The 14,774-nt window shown below is 44.5% G+C and overlaps 11 non-coding genes and 7 pseudogenes across 11 annotated transcripts; all 18 read right to left on the bottom strand.

The window, feature by feature from the left end:
* Positions 1-226: 226 nt before the first annotated feature.
* LOC142535478 (5S ribosomal RNA) lies at positions 227-345 on the bottom strand. The gene has a single exon (XR_012817560.1). It is a non-coding gene; the product is annotated as a 5S ribosomal RNA (ribosomal RNA).
* A 683-nt stretch (positions 346-1,028) lies between these two features.
* Positions 1,029-1,147, bottom strand: LOC142535479 (5S ribosomal RNA). Its single transcript, XR_012817561.1, has one exon. It is a non-coding gene; the product is annotated as a 5S ribosomal RNA (ribosomal RNA).
* Positions 1,148-2,231: 1,084 nt separating this feature from the next.
* LOC142535502 (5S ribosomal RNA) lies at positions 2,232-2,355 on the bottom strand (annotated as a pseudogene).
* A 1,085-nt stretch (positions 2,356-3,440) lies between these two features.
* On the bottom strand, positions 3,441-3,563 carry LOC142535500 (5S ribosomal RNA; annotated as a pseudogene).
* A 684-nt stretch (positions 3,564-4,247) lies between these two features.
* On the bottom strand, positions 4,248-4,367 carry LOC142535495 (5S ribosomal RNA; annotated as a pseudogene).
* A 691-nt stretch (positions 4,368-5,058) lies between these two features.
* On the bottom strand, positions 5,059-5,178 carry LOC142535490 (5S ribosomal RNA). The gene has a single exon (XR_012817571.1). It is a non-coding gene; the product is annotated as a 5S ribosomal RNA (ribosomal RNA).
* Positions 5,179-5,860: 682 nt separating this feature from the next.
* LOC142535511 (5S ribosomal RNA) lies at positions 5,861-5,981 on the bottom strand (annotated as a pseudogene).
* Positions 5,982-6,645: 664 nt separating this feature from the next.
* LOC142535510 (5S ribosomal RNA) lies at positions 6,646-6,764 on the bottom strand (annotated as a pseudogene).
* A 681-nt stretch (positions 6,765-7,445) lies between these two features.
* LOC142535507 (5S ribosomal RNA) lies at positions 7,446-7,561 on the bottom strand (annotated as a pseudogene).
* A 674-nt stretch (positions 7,562-8,235) lies between these two features.
* LOC142535496 (5S ribosomal RNA) lies at positions 8,236-8,353 on the bottom strand. Its single transcript, XR_012817575.1, has one exon. It is a non-coding gene; the product is annotated as a 5S ribosomal RNA (ribosomal RNA).
* A 672-nt stretch (positions 8,354-9,025) lies between these two features.
* On the bottom strand, positions 9,026-9,143 carry LOC142535483 (5S ribosomal RNA). The gene has a single exon (XR_012817564.1). It is a non-coding gene; the product is annotated as a 5S ribosomal RNA (ribosomal RNA).
* Positions 9,144-9,823: 680 nt separating this feature from the next.
* Positions 9,824-9,939, bottom strand: LOC142535475 (5S ribosomal RNA). The gene has a single exon (XR_012817557.1). It is a non-coding gene; the product is annotated as a 5S ribosomal RNA (ribosomal RNA).
* Positions 9,940-10,612: 673 nt separating this feature from the next.
* Positions 10,613-10,730, bottom strand: LOC142535485 (5S ribosomal RNA). Its single transcript, XR_012817566.1, has one exon. It is a non-coding gene; the product is annotated as a 5S ribosomal RNA (ribosomal RNA).
* A 683-nt stretch (positions 10,731-11,413) lies between these two features.
* On the bottom strand, positions 11,414-11,531 carry LOC142535473 (5S ribosomal RNA). The gene has a single exon (XR_012817555.1). It is a non-coding gene; the product is annotated as a 5S ribosomal RNA (ribosomal RNA).
* Positions 11,532-12,208: 677 nt separating this feature from the next.
* On the bottom strand, positions 12,209-12,325 carry LOC142535476 (5S ribosomal RNA). Its single transcript, XR_012817558.1, has one exon. It is a non-coding gene; the product is annotated as a 5S ribosomal RNA (ribosomal RNA).
* A 681-nt stretch (positions 12,326-13,006) lies between these two features.
* LOC142535487 (5S ribosomal RNA) lies at positions 13,007-13,122 on the bottom strand. Its single transcript, XR_012817568.1, has one exon. It is a non-coding gene; the product is annotated as a 5S ribosomal RNA (ribosomal RNA).
* Positions 13,123-13,794: 672 nt separating this feature from the next.
* Positions 13,795-13,914, bottom strand: LOC142535474 (5S ribosomal RNA). Its single transcript, XR_012817556.1, has one exon. It is a non-coding gene; the product is annotated as a 5S ribosomal RNA (ribosomal RNA).
* A 673-nt stretch (positions 13,915-14,587) lies between these two features.
* Positions 14,588-14,701, bottom strand: LOC142535506 (5S ribosomal RNA; annotated as a pseudogene).
* Positions 14,702-14,774: the final 73 nt, after the last annotated feature.

The following is a 14,774-nucleotide window of genomic DNA, read 5'->3' as shown; positions in this document are numbered from 1 at the left end:
GGGTCTTAGAGAAGGAATTTAGCTAAAATATCGCCAGCTCTTTGCGGAGTAATAATTCTCGTCCGTTTGCCCGTTTACACTCAAATTAGCCTATAATTTTGTCCAAATCTAGCAGTGCCCGAGCTACGTTGATTTCACATGTCTTATCTGGTCCCGATCGAGATTCAGATGATTTGAGCCGAAAATCGTCTGTCAACAAGTAATAAAAAATAGAAAAACATGAAAAGGGGTGCAACACGAAGACTTCCCAAGGGGTCACCCATCCTAGTATTGCTCTCGCCCAAGCACGCTTAACTTCGGAGTTCTGATGGGATCCGGTGCATTAGTGCTGTAATGATCGCACCCAGACATTGAGTGATATGTTTATTCTTATATCCCTCGAGTACGTGTGGAGCGGGCGGCGATGGACAACACGCGGAACTGCTCTCGCCCAATCATAACCATGAAGTTAAGCGTTCTGGCGCGATGGCAGAGCTAGGATGGGTGACCTCCCTGGGAAGTCCTCGTGTCGCGACCGTTTACGTAAATTATGGCAAAAACAGTCGAAATAATTGTTTTAATTGAGTTAACCGTCTCCGGAGTAATCTGCGTCATACCCTTCCGCACAGAACCGGCTCACGACAACAAAAATCGCTAAATGTTCCCAGAAAATAAGAAAAAAATAAAAAGAAGGAAGTAGCGAATGTAAAGCTATTATTATGCCTGGGATATGATAAAATGAAACCGGAATCGAATTTCGAACTTCCTAAGCGGATTTCTCGAGGAAACGGAAGCTTAACAGAAGCGGTAAATCGCAAATTAGAGGGTCTTAGAAAAGGAATTCGGCTAAATCTCGTCAGCTCATTGCATAGTAATGAGTCTCGTCCGTTTGCCCGTTTACAAACAAATTAGCCTACAATTTTGTCCAAATCCGGCAGTGCCCGAGCTACTTTCATTTCACATGTCTTATCCGGTCCCGATCGAGATTATGATGATTTGAGCCGAAAATCGTCTGTCAACAAGTAATGAAAAATAGAAAAACACGAAAAAGGGTGCAACACGAGGACTTCCCAGGGGGTCACCCTCCCTACTACTGCTCTCGCGCAAGCACGCTTAACTTCGGAGTTCTGATGGGATCCGGTGCATTAGTGCTGGCATGATCGCACCCGACATTGAGTGGGATGTTTCTTCTTATATCCCTCGAGTACGTGTGGAGCGAGCGGCGATGGACAACACGCGGCACTGCTCTCGCCCAATCATAACCATGAGTTAAGCGTTCTGGCGCGATGGCAGAGCTAGGATAGGTGACCTCTCTGGGAAAGACCTCGTGGTGCGACTGTTTACGTAAATTATGGATAAAACAGTCGAAATAATTGTTTTTAATGAGTTATCCGTCTCTGGAGTAATCTGCGTCATACACTTCCGCACAGAACCGGCTCACGACAACAAAAATCGATAAATATACCCAGAAAATAGAAAAAAAAATAAGAAGAAGGGAATAGCGAATGTAAAGCAATTATTATGTCTGGGATACGATAAAATGTAATGGGAATCGAATTTCGAACTTCCTAAATGGATTTCTCGAGGAAACGAAAGCTTAACAGAAGCGGAAAATCGAAAATTAGAGGGTCTTAGAGAAGGAATTCGGCTAAAATCTCACCAGCTCATTGCGGAGTAACGAGTCTCGTTTTTTTGCCCGTTTACAATCAAATTAGCCTACAATTTTGTCCAAATCCGGCAGTGCCCGAGCTATTTTGATTTCAGTCGAAATAATTGTTTTTAATAAGTTAACCGTCTCCGGGATAATCTGCGTCATACCCTTTCGCACAGAACCGGCTCACGACAACAAAAATCGATAATGGTTCCCAGAAAATAGAAAAAAAATAAGAAGAAGAAAATAACGAATGTAAAGCTATTATTATGCCTGGGATACGATAAAATGGAACCGGAATCGAATTTCGAGCTTCCTAAGCGGATTTCTCGAGGAAACGAAAGTTTAACAGAAGCGGTAAATCGCAAATTCGAGGGTCTTAGAGAAGGAATTCGGCTAAAATCTCGTCAGCTCATTGCGTAGTAATGAATCTCGTCCGTTTGCCCGTTTACAATCAAATTAGCCTACAATTTTGTCCAAATCCGGCAGTGCCTTAGCTACTTTCATTTCACATGTCTTATTTGGTCCCGATCGAGATTCAGATGATTTGAGTCCGAAAATCGTCTGTCAACAAGTAATCAAAAATAGAAAAACACGAAAAGGGGTGCAACACGAGGACTGGGAATCCCAGGGGGTCACCCATCCTAGTACTGCTCTCGCACAAGCAAGCTTAACTTCGGAGTTTTGATGGGATGCGGTGCATTAGTGCTGGTATGATCGCACCCGACATTGAGTGGGATGTTTATTCTTATATCCCTCGATTACGTGTGGAGCGGGCGGCGATGGACAACACGCGGCACTGCTCTCGCCCAATCATAACCATGAAGTTAAGCGTTCTGGCGCGATGGCAGAGCAAGGATGGGTGACCACCCTGGGAAGACCTCGTGGTGCGACTGTTTACGTAAATTATGGATAAAACAGTCGAAATAATTGTTTTTAATGAGTTATCCGTCTCTGGAGTAATCTGCGTCATACACTTCCGCACAGAAACCGGCTCACGACAACAAAAATCGATAAATATACCCAGAAAATAGAAAAAAAAATAAGAAGAAGGGAATAGCGAATGTAAAGCAATTATTATGTCTGGGATACGATAAAATGGAATAGGAATCGAATTTCAAACTTCCTAAATGGATTTCTCGAGGAAACGAAAGCTTAACAGAAGCGGAAAATCGAAAATTAGAGGGTCTTAGAGAAGGAATTCGGCTAAAATCTCACCAGCTCATTGCGGAGTAACGAGTCTCGTTTTTTTGCCCGTTTACAATCAAATTAGCCTACAATTTTGTCCAAATCCGGCAGTGCCCGAGCTATGTTGATTTCAGTCGAAATAATTGTTTTTAATGAGTTAACCGTCTCCGGGGTAATCTGCGTCATACCCTTTCGCACAGAACCGGCTCACGACAACAAAAATCGATAATGGTTCCCAGAAAATAGAAAAAAATAAGAAGAAGAAAATAACGGATGTAAAGCTATTATTATGCCTGGGATACGATAAAAATGGAACCGGAATCGAATTTCGAGCTTCTCTAAGCGGATTTCTCGAGGAAACGAAAGCTTAACAGAAGCGGTAAATCGCAAATTCGAGGGTCTTAGAGAAGGAATTCGGCTAAAATCTCGTCAGCTCATTGCGTAGTAATGAATCTCGTCTGTTCACCGTTTACAATCAAATTAGCCTACAATTTTTGTCCTAATCCGGCAGTGCCCGAGCTACTTTAATTTCACATGTCTTATCTGGTCCCGATCGAGATTCAGATGATTTGAGCCGAAAATCGTCTGTCAACAAGTAATCAAAAATAGAAAAACACGAAAAGAGGTGCAACACGAGGACTTCCCATGGGGGTCGGTCACACATCCTAGTACTGCTCTCGCCCAAGCACGCTTAACTTCGGAGTTCTGATGGGATCGGTGCATTAGTGCTGGTATGATCGCACCCGACATTGAGTGGGATGTTTATTCTTATATCCCTCGAGTACGTGTGGAGCGGGCGGCGATGGACAACACGCGGCACTGCTCTCGCCCAATCATAACCATGAAGTTAAGCGTTCTAGCGCGATGGCAGAGCTAGGATGGGTGACCTCCCTTGAAAGACCTCGTGTCGCGACCGGTTACGTAAATTATGGATAAAACAGTCGAAATAATTGTTTTTAATGTGTTAACCGTCTCTGGAGTAATCTGTGTCATACCCTTCCTGCACAGAACCGGCTAACGACAACAAAAATCGATAAATATTCCCAGAAAATAGAAAAAAAATAAGAAGAAGGAAATAACGAATGTAAAGCTATTATTATGCCTGGGATACGATAAAATGGAACCGAAATCGAATTTCAAACTTCCTAAAGCGGGTTTCATGACGAAACGAAAGCTTAACAGAAGCGTTAAATCGCAAATTAGAGGGTCTTAGAGAAGGAATTCGGCTAAAATCTCGTCAGCTCATTGCGTAGTAATGAGTCTCGTCCGCTTGCCCGTTTACAATCAAATTAGCCTACAATTTTGTCCAAATCCGGCAGTGCCCGAGCTACTTCATTTCACATGTCTTATCTGGTCCCGATCGAGATTCAGATGATTTGAGCCGAAAATCGTCTGTCAACAAGTAATCAAAAATAGAAAAACACGAAAAGGGGTGCAACACGAGGACTTCCCAGGGGGTCACTCATCCTAGTACTGCGCTTTCGCCCAAGCACGCTTAACTTCGGAGTTCTGATGGGATCCGTGCATTAGTGCTGTTATGATCGCACCCGACATTGAGTGGGATGTTTATTCTTATATCCCTCGAGTACGTGTGAAGCGGGCGGCGATGGACAAACACGCGGCACTGCTCTCGCCCAATCATAACCATGAAGTTAAGCGTTCTGGCGCGATGGCAGAGGTAGGATGGGTGACCTCCCTGGGAAGACCTCGTGTCGCGACCGTTTACGGTAAATTATGGACAAAACAGTCGAAATAATTGTTTTTAATGAGTTAACCGTCTCCCGGAGTAATCTGCGTCATACCCTTCCGCACAGAACTGGCTAACGACAACAAAAATCGATAAATGTTCCCAGAAAATAGAAAAAAAAATAAGAAGAAGGAAATAACGAATGTAAAGCTATTATTATGTCCTGGATACGATAAAATGGAACCGGAATCGAATTTAGACTTCCTAAGCGGATTTTCTCGAGAAAACGAAAGCTTAACAAAAGCGGTAAATCGCAAATTAAGGGTCTTAGAGAAGAAATTCGGCTAAAATTCTCATCATCTCATTGCGTAGTAATGAAGTCCTCGTCCGTTTGCCCGTTTACAATCAAATTAAGCCTACAATTTGTCCAAATCCGGCAGTGCCCGAGCTACTTTCATTTCACATGTGTTATCCTTGGTCCCGATCGAGATTCAGATGATTTGAGCCGAAAATCGTCTGTCTACAAGTAATAAAAAATAGAAAAACACGAAAAGGGGTGCAACACGAGGAGTTCCCAGGGGGTCACCCATCCTAGTACTGCTCTCGCCCAAGCATGCGTGACTTCGGAGTTCTGATTGGATCCGGTGCATTAGTGCTGGTATGATCTGCACCCAACATTGAGTGGGATGTTTTTTTTTTATATCCCTCGAGTACGTGTGGAGCGGGCGGCGATGGACAACACGCGGCACTGCTCTCATGCCCATCATAACCATGAAGTTATGCGTTCTGGCGCGATGGCAGAGCTAGGATGGGTGACCTCCCTGTGAAGACCTCGTATGTCGCGACCGGTTTACCGTAAATTAGGATTAAAACAGTCGAAATAATTGTTTTTAAATTAGTTAACCGTCTTCGGAGTTATCTGCGTCATACCTCCTGCACAGAACCGGCTCAGGACAACAAAAATCGATAATGTTCCCAGAAAATAGAAAAAAAAATAAGAAGAAGGAAATAACGAATGTAAAGCTATTATTATGCCTGAGATACGATAAAATGGAACCGAAATCGAATTTCGAACTTCCTAGCAGATTTCCGAGGAAACGAAAGCTTAAGAGAAGCGGTACATCGCAAATTAAAGGGTCTTAGAGAAGGAATTCGCTAAAATCTCGTCAGCTCCTCGCGGATAATGAGTCTCGTCGTTTGCCTGTGTACAATCAAATTAGGCTACAATTTTGTCCAAATCCGGCAGGTGCCCGAGCTAGGTTGATTTCACATGTCTTATCTGGTCCGAGCGAGATTCAGAGGATTTGGCCGAAAATCGTCTGTCAACCAATAATCAAAAATAGAAAAACACGAAAGGGGTGCACACGAGGGACTTCCCAGGGGGTCACTCATCTTAGTACTGCTCTCGCCCAAGCACAAATAACTTCGGATTCTATGATGGGATCCGGTGCATTAGTGCGGGTATTATCGGCACCCGACATTGAGTGGGATGTTTATTCCTTAATCCCTCGGGAGCTGTGGAGCGCGGCGATGGACAACACGCGGCAGCTGCTCTCAGCCCAATCATAACCATGAGTTAGCGTTTCTGCGCGATGGCAGAGTAGGCATGGTGACCTCCCTGGAATACCTCGTGTGTCGCGACGGTTACGTAAATTATGGATAAAACAGTCGAAATAATGTTTTTAATGAGTTAACCGTCTCCTGAGTAATCTGCATCATACCCTTCGCACAGAACCGGCTAACGACACACAAAATGCAATAAATGTTCCCAGAAAATAGAAAAAAAATAGAAGAAGGAAATAACGAATGTAAAGCTATATTATGCTGGGATACGATAAAATGGAACCGGAATCGAATTTCAACTTCCTAAGCGGATTTCTCGAGGAAACGAAAGCTTACAGAAGCGGTAAATCGCAAATTAGAGGGTCTTAGAGAAGGTTCGGCTAAAATCTATTATCTCATTGCGCAGTAATGAATCTCGTCCGTTTGCCCGTTACAATCAATAGCCTACATTTTGTCCAAATCAGCAGTGCCCGAGCTACTTTCATTTCACATGTCTTATCTGGTCCCGATCGAGATTCAGATGATTTGAGCCGAAAACCCTCTGTCACAAGTAATCAAAAATAGAAAAACACGAAAAGGGGTGCAACACGAGGATTTCCCAGAGGGCACCTATCCTAGTACTGCTCTCGCCCGAAGCACGCTTGACTTCGGAGTTCTGATGGATCCGGTGCATTAGTTGCTGTAATGATCGCACCCGACATTGAGTGGGAAATGGTTTATTCTTATATCCCTCGATGACGTGTGGAGGCGGGCGGCGATGGACAACACCGGCACTGCTCTCGCCCAATCATAACCATGAAGTTATGCGTTTTGGCGCGATGGCAGAGCTAGGATGGTGACCTCCCTGTAAGACCTCGTAGTCGCGACCGTTTACGTAAATTATGGATAAAACAGTCGAATAATTGTTTTTAATTAGTTAACCGTCTTCGGAGTTATCTGCGTCATACCCTTCTGCACAGAACCGGCTCAGGACAACAAAAATCGATAAATTTTCCCAGAAAATAGAAACAAAAATAAGAAGAAGGAAATAACGAATGTAAAGCTATTATTATGCCTGAGATACGATAAAATGGAACCCGAAATCGAATTTCGAACTTCCTAAGAGATTTCTCGAGGAAACGAAAGCTTAAGAGAAGCGGTACATCGCAAATTAAAGGGTCTTAGAGAAGGAATTCGGCTAAAATCTCGTCAGCTCCTCGCGGATAATGAGTCTCCGTTCGTTTGCTGTGTACAATCAAATTAGGCTACAATTTTGTCCAATCCGGCAGTGCCCGAGCTAGGATGATTTCACATGTCTTATCTGGTCCGATCGCGATTCAGATGATTTGAGCGAAAATCGTCTGTCAACAATAATCAAAAATAGAAAAACACGAAAAAGGGGTGCAACACGAGGACTTCCCAGGGGGTCACTCATCTAGTACTGCTCTCGCCCAAGCACAAATAACTTCGGAGTTCTGATGGGATCCGGGAATTAGTGCTGGTATATCGCACCCCGACATTGAGTGGGATGTTTATTCTTATATCCCTCGAGTACGTGTGGAGCGGGCGGCGATGGACAACACGCGGCACTGCTCTCGCCCAATCATAACCATGAAGTTAAGCGTTCTGGCGCGATGGCAGAGGTAGGATGGGTGACCTCCCTGGGAAGACCTCGTGTCGCGACCGTTTACGTAAATTATGGATAAAACAGTCGAAATAATTGTTTTTAATGTTAACCGTCTCCGGAGTAATCTGCGTCATACCCTTCCGCACAGAACCTCACGACAACAAAAATCGATAAATGTTCCCAGAAAATAGAAAAAAAATAAGAAGAAGGAAATAACGAATGTAAAGCTATTATTATGCCTGGGATACGATAAAATGGAACCGGAATCGAATTTCGAACTTCCTAAGCGGATTTCTCGAGGAAACGAAAGCTTAACAGAAGCGTAAATCGCAAATTAGAGGGTCTTAGAGAAGGAATTCGGCTAAAATCTCGTCAGCTCATTGCGTAGTAATGAGTCTCGTCCGTTTGCCCGTTTACAATCAAATTAGCCTACAATTTTGTCCAAATCCGGCAGTGCCCGAGCTACTTTCATTTCACATGTCTTATCTGGTCCCGATCGAGATTCAGATGAGAGCCGAAAATCGTCTGTCAACAAGTAATCAAAAATAGAAAAACACGAAAAGGGTGCAACACGAGGACTTCCCAGGGGTCACCCATCCTAGTACTGCTCTCGCCCAAGCACGCTTAACTTCGGAGTTCTGATGGGATCCGGTGCATTAGTGCTGGTATGATCGCACCCGACATTGAGTGGGATGTTTATTCTTATATCCCTCGAGTACGTGTGGAGCGGGCGGCGATGGACAACACGCGGCACTGCTCTCGCCCAATCATAACCATGAAGTTAAGCGTTCTGGCGCGATGGCAGAGGATGGGTGACCTCCCAAGACCTCGTGTCGCGACCGTTTACGTAAATTATGGATAAAACAGTCGAAATAATTGTTTTTAATGAGTTAACCGTCTCCGGAGTAATCTGCGTCATACCCTTCCGCACAGAACCGGCTCACGACAACAAAAATCGATAAATGTTCCCAGAAAATAGAAAAAAAATAAGAAGAAGGAAATAACGAATGTAAAGCTATTATTATGCCTGGGATACGATAAAATGGAACCGGAATCGAATTTCGAACTTCCTAAGCGGATTTCTCGAGGAAACGAAAGCTTAACAGAAGCGGTAAATCGCAAATTAGAGGGTCTTAGAGAAGGAATTCGGCTAAAATCTCGTCAGCTCATTGCGTAGTAATGAGTCTCGTCCGTTTGCCCGTTTACAATCAAATTAGCCTACAATTTTGTCCAAATCCGGCAGTGCCCGAGCTACTTTCATTTCACATGTCTTATCTGGTCCCGATCGAGATTCAGATGATTTGAGCCGAAAATCGTCTGTCAACAAGTAATCAAAAATAGAAAAACACGAAAAGGGCAACACGAGGACTTCCCAGGGGTCACCCATCCTAGTACTGCTCTCGCCCAAGCACGCTTAACTTCGGAGTTCTGATGGGATCCGGTGCATTAGTGCTTGTATGATCGCACCCGACATTGAGTGGGATGTTTATTCTTATATCCCTCGAGTACGTGTGGAGCGGGCGGCGATGGACAACACGCGGCACTGCTCTCGCCCAATCATAACCATGAAGTTAAGCGTTCTGGCGCGATGGCAGAGCTTGGATGGGTGACCTCCCTGGGAAGACCTGGTGTCGCGACCATTTACGTAAATTATGGATAAAACAGTCGAAATAATTGTTTTTAATGAGTTAACCGTCTCCAAGGTAATCTGCGTCATACCCTTCCGCACAGAACCGGCTCACGACAACAAAAATCGATAAATGTTCCCAGAAAATAGAAAAAAAAATAAGAAGGAAATAACGAATGTAAAGCTATTATTATGCCTGGGATACGATAAAATGGAACCGGAATCGAATTTCGAACTTCCTAAGCGGATTTCTCGAGGAAACGAAAGCTTAACAGAAGCGGTAAATCGCAAATTAGAGGGTCTTAGAGAAGGAATTCGGCTAAAATCTCGTCAGCTCATTGCGTAGTAATGAGTCTCGTCCGTTTGCCCGTTTACAATCAAATTAGCCTACAATTTTGTCCAAATCCGGCAGTGCCCGAGCTACTTTCATTTCACATGTCTTATCTGGTCCCGATCGAGATTCAGATGATTTGAGCCGAAAATCGTCTGTCAACAAGTAATCAAAAATAGAAAAACACGAAAAGGGTGCAACACGAGGACTTCCCAGGGGTCACCCATCCTAGTACTGCTCGCCCAAGCACGCTTAACTTCGGAGTTCTGATGGGATCCGGTGCATTAGTGCTGGTATGATCGCACCCGACATTGAGTGGGATGTTTATTCTTATATCCCTCGAGTACGTGTGGAGCGGGCGGCGATGGACAACACGCGGCACTGCTCTCGCCCAATCATAACCATGAAGTTAAGCGTTCTGGCGCGATGGCAGAGCTAGGATGGGTGACCTCCCTGGGAAGACCTCGTGTCGCGACCGTTTACGTAAATTATGGATAAAACAGTCGAAATAATTGTTTTAATGAGTTAACCGTCTCCGGAGTAATCTGCGTCATACCCTTCCGCACAGAACCGGCTCACGACAACAAAAATCGATAAATGTTCCCAGAAAATAGAAAAAAAATAAGAAGAATAACGAATGTAAAGCTATTATTATGCCTGGATACGATAAAATGGAACCGGAATCGAATTTCGAACTTCCTAAGCGGATTTCTCGAGGAAACGAAAGCTTAACAGAAGCGGTAAATCGCAAATTAGAGGGTCTTAGAGAAGGAATTCGGCTAAAATCGTCAGCTCATTGCGTAGTAATGAGTCTCGTCCGTTTGCCCGTTTACAATCAAATTAGCCTACAATTTTGTCCAAATCCGGCAGTGCCCGAGCTACTTTCATTTCACATGTCTTATCTGGTCCCGATCGAGATTCAGATGATTTGAGCCGAAAATCGTCTGTCAACAAGTAATCAAAAATAGAAAAACACGAAAAGGGTGCAACACGAGGACTTCCCAGGGGTCACCCATCCTAGTACTGCTCTCGCCCAAGCACGCTTAACTTCGGAGTTCTGATGGGATCCGGTGCATTAGTGCTGGTATGATCGCACCCGACATTGAGTGGGATGTTTATTCTTATATCCCTCGAGTACGTGTGGAGCGGGCGGCGATGGACAACACGCGGCACTGCTCTCGCCCAATCATAACCATGAAGTTAAGCGTTCTGGCGCGATGGCAGAGCTAGGATGGGTGACCTCCCTGGGAAGACCTCGTGTCGCGACCGTTTACGTAAATTATGTAATAGATAAAACAGTCGAAATAATTGTTTTTAATGAGTTAACCGTCTCCGGAGTAATCTGCGTCATACCCTTCCGCACAGAACCGGCTCACGACAACAAAAATCGATAAATGTTCCCAGAAAAAAAATAAAAAAAAAAGAAGAAGGATAACGAATGTAAAGCTATTATTATGCCTGGGATACGATAAAATGGAACCGGAATCGAATTTCGAACTTCCTAAGCGGATTTCTCGAGGAAACGAAAGCTTAACAGAAGCGTAAATCGCAAATTAGAGGGTCTTAGAGAAGGAATTCGGCTAAAATCTCGTCAGCTCATTGCGTAGTAATGAGTCTCGTCCGTTTGCCCGTTTACAATCAAATTAGCCTACAATTTTGTCCAAATCCGGCAGTGCCCGAGCTACTTTCATTTCACATGTCTTATGGTCCCGATCGAGATTCAGATGATTTGAGCCGAAAATCGTCTGTCAACAAGTAATCAAAAATAGAAAAACACGAAAAGGGTGCAACACGAGGACTTCCCAGGGGTCACCCATCCTAGTACTGCTCTCGCCCAAGCACGCTTAACTTCGGAGTTCTGATGGGATCCGGTGCATTAGTGCTGGTATGATCGCACCCGACATTGAGTGGGATGTTTATTCTTATATCCCTCGAGTACGTGTGGAGCGGGCGATGGACAACACGCGGCACTGCTCTCGCCCAATCAAACCATGAAGTTAAGCGTTCTGGCGCGATGGCAGAGTAGGATGGGTGACCTCCCTGGGAAGACCTCGTGTCGCGACCGTTTACGTAAATTATGGATAAAAAGTCGAAATAATTGTTTTTAATGAGTTAACCGTCTCCGGAGTAATCTGCGTCATACCCTTCCGCACAGAACCGGCTCACGACAACAAAAATCGATAAATGTTCCCAGAAAATAGAAAAAAAAATAAGAAGAAGGAAATAACGAATGTAAAGCTATTATTATGCCTGGGATACGATAAAATGGAACCGGAATCGAATTTCGAACTTCCTAAGCGGATTTCTCGAGGAAACGAAAGCTTAACAGAAGCGGTAAATCGCAAATTAGAGGGTCTTAGAGAAGGAATTCGGCTAAAATCTCGTCAGCTCATTGCGTAGTAATGAGTCTCGTCCGTTTGCCCGTTTACAATCAAATTAGCCTACAATTTTGTCCAAATCCGGCAGTGCCCGAGCTACTTTCATTTCACATGTCTTATCTGGTCCCGATCGAGATTCAGATGATTTGAGCCGAAAATCGTCTGTCAACAAGTAATCAAAAATAGAAAAACACGAAAAGGGTGCAACACGAGGACTTCCCAGGGGGTCACCCATCCTAGTACTGCTCTCGCCCAAGCACGCTTAACTTCGGAGTTCTGATGGGATCCGGTGCATTAGCTGGTATGATCGCACCCGACATTGAGTGGGATGTTTATTCTTATATCCCTCGAGTACGTGTGGAGCGGGCGGCGATGGACAACACGCGGCACTGCTCTCGCCCAATCATAACCATGAAGTTAAGCGTTCTGGCGCGATGGCAGAGCTAGGATGGGTGACCTCCCTGGGAAGACCTCGTGTCGCGACCGTTTACGTAAATTATGGATAAAACAGTCGAAATAATTGTTTTTAATGAGTTAACCGTCTCCGGAGTAATCTGCGTCATACCCTTCCGCACAGAACCGGCTCAAGACAACAAAAATCGATAAATGTTCCCAGAAAATAGAAAAAAAATAAGAAGAAGGAAATAACGAATGTAAAGCTTTTATTATGCCTGGGATACGATAAAATGGAACCGGAATCGAATTTTGAACTTCCTAAGCGGATTTCTCGAGGAAACGAAAGCTTAACAGAAGCGTAAATCGCAAATTAGAGGGTCTTAGAGAAGGAATTCGGCTAAAATCTCGTCAGCTCATTGCGTAGTAATGAGTCTCGTCCGTTTGCCCGTTTACAATCAAATTAGCCTACAATTTTGTCCAAATCCGGCAGTGCCCGAGCTACTTTCATTTCACATGTCTTATCTGGTCCCGATCGAGATTCAGATGATTTGAGCCGAAAATCGTCTGTCAACAAGTAATCAAAAATAGAAAACACGAAAAAGGGTGCAACACGAGGACTTCCCAGGGGTCACCCATCCTAGTACTGCTCTCGCCCAAGCGCTTAACTTCGGAGTTCTGATGGGATCCGGTGCATTAGTGCTGGTATGATCGCACCACATTGAGTGGGATGTTTATTCTTATATCCCTCGAGTACGTGTGGAGCGGCGCGGGACAACACGCGGCACTGCTCGCCCAATCATACCATGAAGTTAAGCGTTCTGGCGCGATGGCAGAGCTAGGATGGGTGACCTCCCTGGGAAGACCTCGTGTCGCGACCGTTTACGTAAATTATGGATAAAACAGTCGAAATAATTGTTTTTAATGAGTTAACCGTCTCCGGAGTAATCTGCGTCATACCCTTCCGCACAGAACCGGCTCACGACAACAAAAATCGATAATGTTCCCAGAAAATAGAAAAAAAAATAAGAAGAAGGAAATAACGAATGTAAAGCTATTATTATGCCTGGGATACGATAAAATGGAACCGGAATCGAATTTCGAACTTCCTAAGCGGATTTCTCGAGGAAACGAAAGCTTAACAGAAGCGTAAATCGCAAATTAGAGGGTCTTAGAGAAGGAATTCGGCTAAAATCTCGTCAGCTCATTGCGTAGTAATGAGTCTCGTCCGTTTGCCCGTTTACAATCAAATTAGCCTACAATTTTGTCCAAATCCGGCAGTGCCCGAGCTACTTTCATTTCACATGTCTTATCTGGTCCCGATCGAGATTCAGATGATTTGAGCCGAAAATCGTCTGTCAACAAGTAATCAAAAATAGAAAAACACGAAAAGGGTGCAACACGAGGACTTCCCAGGGGTCACCCATCCTAGTACTGCTCTCCCGCCCAAGCACGCTTAACTTCGGAGTTCTGATGGGATCCGGTGCATTAGTGCTGGTATGATCGCACCCGACATTGAGTGGGATGTTTATTCTTATATCCCTCGAGTACATGTGGAGCGGGCGGCGATGGACAACACGCGGCACTGCTCTCGCCCAATCATAACCATGAAGTTAAGCGTTCTGGCGCGATGGCAGAGGTAGGATGGGTGACCTCCCTGGGAAGACCTCGTGTCGCGACCGTTTACGTAAATTATGGATAAAACAGTCGAAATAATTGTTTTTAATGAGTTAACCGTTCCGGAGTAATCTGCGTCATACCCTTCCGCACAGAACCGGCTCACGACAACAAAAATCGATAAATGTTCCCAGAAAAGAAAAAAATAAGAAGAAGGAAATAACGAATGTAAAGCTATTATTATGCCTGGGATACGATAAAATGGAACCGGAATCGAATTTCGAACTTCCTAAGCGGATTTCTCGAGGAAACGAAAGCTTAACAGAAGCGTAAATCGCAAATTAGAGGGTCTTAGAGAAGGAATTCGGCTAAAATCTCGTCAGCTCATTGCGTAGTAATGAGTCTCGTCCGTTTGCCCGTTTACAATCAAATTAGCCTACAATTTTGTCCAAATCCGGCAGTGCCCAAGCTACTTTCATTTCACATGTCTTATCTGGTCCCGATCGAGATTCAGATGATTTGAGCCGAAATCGTCTGTCAACAAGTAATCAAAATAGAAAAACACGAAAGGTGCAACAAGGCTTCCCAGGGTCACCCATCCTAGTACTGCTCTCTCGCCAAGCACGCTTAACTTCGGAGTTCTGATGGGATCCGGTGCATAGTGCTGGTATGATCACACCCACATTTTGTGGGATGTTTATTCTTATATCCCTCGAGTACGTGTGGAGCGGGCGGCATGGACAACACGCGGCAC

The sequence above is a fragment of the Primulina tabacum genome, unplaced genomic scaffold (genome assembly GCF_025594145.1).
Source record: "Primulina tabacum isolate GXHZ01 unplaced genomic scaffold, ASM2559414v2 Contig1052, whole genome shotgun sequence".
In the NCBI taxonomy this organism is placed as follows: domain Eukaryota; kingdom Viridiplantae; phylum Streptophyta; class Magnoliopsida; order Lamiales; family Gesneriaceae; genus Primulina; species Primulina tabacum.
Note: the sequence above shows the minus strand (reverse complement) of the source record. Positions and strands in the feature narration are given on the sequence as shown.